This window comes from Pteropus vampyrus, unplaced genomic scaffold, assembly GCF_000151845.1.
Source record: "Pteropus vampyrus isolate Shadow unplaced genomic scaffold, Pvam_2.0 Scaffold54, whole genome shotgun sequence".
Classification (NCBI taxonomy): domain Eukaryota; kingdom Metazoa; phylum Chordata; class Mammalia; order Chiroptera; family Pteropodidae; genus Pteropus; species Pteropus vampyrus.
In genome coordinates, this window is record NW_011888835.1 from 6,166,543 (window position 1) to 6,172,116 (window position 5,574).

Below are 5,574 nucleotides of genomic sequence, written 5' to 3' on the forward strand. Positions count from 1 at the left end.
CTGTAGGGAGCTGAACTTTTTGAGATTATTCCAGGACAGACTTTTCTTGAGTTGGGAGAGGGGAGCAATTTTTCTTTGATATGTCATTTCCAATTCCTCTGGGGAGAAGATGAACTATTCTTGCGCACTGACCACAAGGAGTGAGGCTGTGACAGGCTGCAGATGCTGTACATCCAGATGAAAGCAAGGAATCAGTAGGAGATGAACACAAGTACATGCCAAGATGGGCAGAGCTGGCTTGAGTGACTGAGGACATCTCTTGGAGAGGGGCTATAAGCCGAAAAAAATTTTTAAATTAAAATCCTGTGAATTTCTGTTGCCAGGATATTTTAGCTACTAAAAAACATGCACGTGGCTTATTTATTGCTGTATCTCCGAGACTGGAAAATGGACAGCAAATACCTGATGTGTCTGCTGCCACTCCTCCCAGTTCTTCCTCCAGAGCTGACATCTCTAATCATTCATGATGCTTTCCTGCTGAGCCCACGTGTACACTCAAGTCTGCTACAGACAAAAACCAATTGATCTGGGTTGTCACAAAACAAAATGAAATCTATTTGCAGTCTCTGGTCTAGAACATTGTAAGCGTTTGATAAATACTTGTTGAATGAACAAATAAACGAAGACATGTTTCTAAATACTATGAGGCTTTGCCACGACACCCCTTTCTTGCACTGTTCCTCCCCCACCTTGGATGGTTTTCAAGGAGTCGTAGCCATTATTGTTCTTAAATTAAGTTCACATTACTTTCTAAGTTTATCTAAATTAGGGACAAAAATGTTGCCCCCCAACTGTGTTTATCCTAGTATTCGGTTACGTCTGGGCATGTCTGAAGGTCAGGTGAAATGGATCTGAGAATAGCATCTCAAAGCACAAGATCTGAGTACGTGAGTTTGGATCTAAGACTACTGGCCAGAATAGAAGGAGGGTAAGATTGTGAGTAGTGAATCAGTCGTTCTGATAATTTCCCACGCCAACGTCTAAGGGCCAGTGGGCCAGGAAAAACTACAGAAAGCCAGTCCAATAAAACAATCATGATATGGTGCAGTATTAGCCTCCAGGGGCACCGGGCAGCACTGGGAAATGCCACCCTTTCGACATGGTCAGCACCTCCCTGGCAGCACAGGTGTGGAGAGCAAAGATGAGGGGCGGCTATGTTGACATCTTCCACCATGATCCTAAACCATTCAACTTAGCCGCTGCTGTGGGATCCACTCTACCAGGAGACATCGTCACAGGGAGCTGGAGCCAGACTTGAGGCAAATAAATGGCAGACCCCACACGGCACACAAGAGGGCAAGGTTTCTCATTTACAGGTGAAACATTTGTTGGGGACGCGCAGAACTACCTGAAAGTAATACTGGTATAGTGTGCAGTTATTCCCGCAAAGCATTTGGGGAGAAGTGAAAAGAAATGCTATGATATTATTATGATTTACCTTTTGTGAATAGAGAAATTCAGGTTGCAAGTGTTTGAACATTATTGCCTCAAGAAGTTGGGCATAAAGGACTACAAGGGCAACACACACCTCAAAAAAGTATTTCAAACAATTCCATTTTCCTCACAGCAGCTTGGTCATCAAATACACTAATTTAATACCCGATGGCAATGCAGCATTTGGCTTGCAACGAAGGGAACACCACACAATTCAGACTCAGCCCTCCAGGACTATATACAAATTAAGAATACCTGTACACACTCCAACGGCCAAATAAAAACCTCGAAGCAACGTACAGATTGCTGGTGCAACACTTCCATTACATAGAGGTCGTTTTGCTAAGAGGATTGCAAGCTGCTTTAAAGATGTGAATATATTATCCAATTTTCTTGACAAAAATAAAAGCTCAGAAATTTAAAATGACAGGAGCCGGGTCTCTACGGCTGTAGGGAAATCTAAGCAGTCTAGAAAATTCGATTAACTTGATTTGTCCCAGTTCCTTAGGAAAACTTCAGAAATCAAAATTACTATTAAATAGTTCAACTAGTCAATTTGGATGGCAAAGATCTTTCTCATCTTTCCGCACTTGCTTTTGACACACAATTTTACCTGAAGGGTCAGAGCCAATGGGGAAAAAAAAACATAATAGCATCACTGAATTTCCAAAGCACAAAGAAGTTTCTATCACCTCTGAACTTCTGCCCTGGCCAAAATAAGCAAGCAGTAAAATCAAAGATTTGGGTAAAAGCTTGAATGTCCTTGGAACAGCCCCGATCATCCTTGACATATCTGAAGAATGAAATGTGTGAGCCAGTGTGCTGTAAAGCAGTTCTCAACTTCAGTGTGCACAGGGTACCCCGAGAACTTGTCACACCACAGACTGCTGGGCCCTGCCTGCGGTGTTTCCAATTTAGCAGGTTTAGGCCGGGGACCAAAATAATTTCATTTCTAACAGATTCTCCGGTGATGCTCATGCTGCTTCACAGGAGAACACAATTTGAACGCCACTCATGAAATCATTGATTTCCAATGTCTCAATCAGTTATTTCACTGGGCTTGTAAAATGATGACTTTCTAGTTTTATACTTTGGTTTGCATTTATTTGTGCAAATTATTCTGTATAGGAGAACTTTCCTGTGTCCATGAAAGCTATGTGATAATTCCTGAAATACAGATCAAGTCAGAAAGGCAAGGTAATTATTTAATTCTCTTCCTTTGATTATTAAATTTCAGAATAATGATTAGCGCTTAGCTAATCCAGTGGTATAAAATGAGTTCTCTCTCCAAAGTCACCAATAAGGTAAGTCATCCCTCTTCATGGGACATAAGGTCAGGAGTGTTATACTGATATCCCCCTGTCCCTCCACCAGGAAACAAGAGTTTTCTCCTTTATCTCTTTCTCTCTCTCTCCAGTCAGACTAGCAAACACAAGTGGATTGACTATTTTCTTGATTTTCTAAATATTTATGTTGTGTTTTATTGGTACGTCTACTGTATTTTTTTGTCTTGTTATGAATTTCCTTTATCTTTTAAAATTTCTTCCTTCTACTTTTTGTTTAATTATTTATTCTTTTTCTGATGTTTTAATTGGATGTTTAATGCATTTTTAAATTGATTTTGGTATTTAATGCTACAAATTTTCCTCCTACTGCTGACTGTAGATGTATCCCAGACACTGATAATTCAGTTTCTATTAATTTTATTTTCTAGAAATTCTTCATTCATTTTTCCCTTCCCCTTCAACACATTGTGAATTACTTTCAATAAAATACTACAAGAACATTGAAAAAAAATTTCATTTACCCCAACCATTCCTTGTATAGTTTTTAAATATATCAATGTTATAATCTCTACAATACAGTCTTAATTTTTGCTTTAACCAATCATTTATATTTTAATGTGATTATGAGAAAAAATATAGATATGTCTTATTTTCACACTCTTCTTTACCATTTTGGATGCTCTCCTTTCCTTCTTACAGATCTCATTACCGTTTGATGTCATTTCCTTCCCCCTGAAAAACTCCTTTTAGCATTTCCGTTAGGGTAGATCTTGTGACAATGAATAATCTCACTATTTGTTTATATGAAAATATTTATTCCTCTTTCATTTCTGAAGAATAGCTTGGTATACAGAATTCTTGATTGACAATTTTTGTCTCTCAGCATCAAATATGTTATTCTGGTGTCTTCTGGCTCTCTTTGTTTCTGATGAGAAGTCATTTATTAATGACATTGTTATTCCTCTGTAGGTAATAATAATTTTCTTTTATTATCATCAAGATATTCTTTTTACCTTTTGCTTTCAACAGTTTGACTATGAAGTAATTAAGTATAATTTTATTTGTATTTTTACCGTTTTGGTGAGCCTATCAGATATGTAAATTTAGAAAAATTTGGGAAAGTTTAGAGTCATTAATTCTTCAAATATTTCTCTGCCCCTTCCCTCTCCACTCTTGCTGGAATCCAATTATATGTATATTGGAACATGATATTGTCCCAAAGGTTTCTGAAGCTCTGTTATTTTCCTTCAACTTGTTTCCTCTCAGTTCTTCAGATCAGATCATTTCTGTTGATTTATTTTCAAAGTCACTGACTCTTCTTTCCGCCATCTCCAAACCACTGAGACCACCTAGTTAATTTCTCATTTTTTTAAATTTACTTTCCAGATCTAGAATTTTCATTTGGTTCTTTTTATAGTTTCTAGTTCTCTGTTGATATTTTCTATCTGTTCAATCATCAGGACTATATTTTCCTTTGATGCCTTGATCATGTCTTCTTTTCCTTATTCAAACATATTTAAAACAGGTGCTTTAATTTTCACTAAATCCAAAAGGATCCCTCTCAAAGATCTGTTTCTACAAACTGCCTTTTTCCTAAGTATGGGTCATACTTCCCTATTTCTTTGTATAATTACTATTTTAGTTGAAAACTGTAACTTTTAAGAAATATTTTGAAGCAACTCTGAATTCTGTAATGAACTTCTGAGTTTAGCCTTTTGTTCTCATAGACAATTAATTTGCCTGGGCTCAAATTACAAAGACTATATCCCCTGTAGAGTGTTCTTTTAGTAGTAGATTTGTGATTTATTTTATTTCAGGAAAGTTTTTTGACAAATAGATGTAAATATTTGTTCTGCCCTATTGATTATTTTGCTCATTTGGGGACTCCAATTACACTTATGTTGGTTCTATTCTGTTTATCTTGCACATTTTCTTGAATAGTTTTTGTCTCTATTTCCACTTTATTATTTTTGATTGTTTTCCTACATTACACTTTATATAATGTCTACTTGCTTTTGTATTACTTTTAGTTGTCTTTTTTTTCCCTGAATTTTTCTAGTTCATGCTTAATTTCTTTCATTTTTCTTTTTATTTCCAATTATCTCATTTCTGAAATGGTTTAAGTTTTGTTTCTGCTACTCTTTCACTGTTTTGCTCATATTCTTAATTTCTGTTTATTGAATTTGAAATTCTGGTTTCAATTTCAATCTTCTTTGTAGACAAAAATGTGATTTTTTTAAAACACTTATATTGTCCATGAAGATTTTTAGTTGATTTTCATCTTTTTTCTTATAATATTTTCTCAAAATTACTTTTTTGTTGTTATTTAAATGAGACTATTAGGAGAAAGTTCTCTTACAGAGGTTACGGGTAGGCCAGGAAAGCATTCCCAGATTCACACTTCAAAGAATCCCACTCTTCTGTGGTTATAGAGAAGCGTTAAAAAATATGGAACTTTTGTTTACCTAGTTCTCTGCCTCTCTGGATAAGCCTGATTCAGCAAAGCTTTCTGTTTCTTTCATTTTTTTCCTCTAGAGATCTATGGGCCTTGCTTTCCAAAGTATTATCTTCACCTGTATTTTGCTTTTACAATTTTTTTTTTTTTGGTTTTGATCTATCTCCTCTGGTTCTCTGCCTGTCTCACAAGTACTTGAATCAACTGGTGTTCTCACCAAAATCAACGCGAATTCTGTTCCAAGAGGTTTTTTTTTTTTTTTTAGCATAGGTCTCTGGGCTACTAATAGGATATTTCTGGGATTCTTGACACATGGGCTATTTGAATTTCCTCTGTTTTCTTAAACGGTTCCTCGTAGTTATTTTGTATTTACTCATGCAAAAAAGAACCCTCTGACGA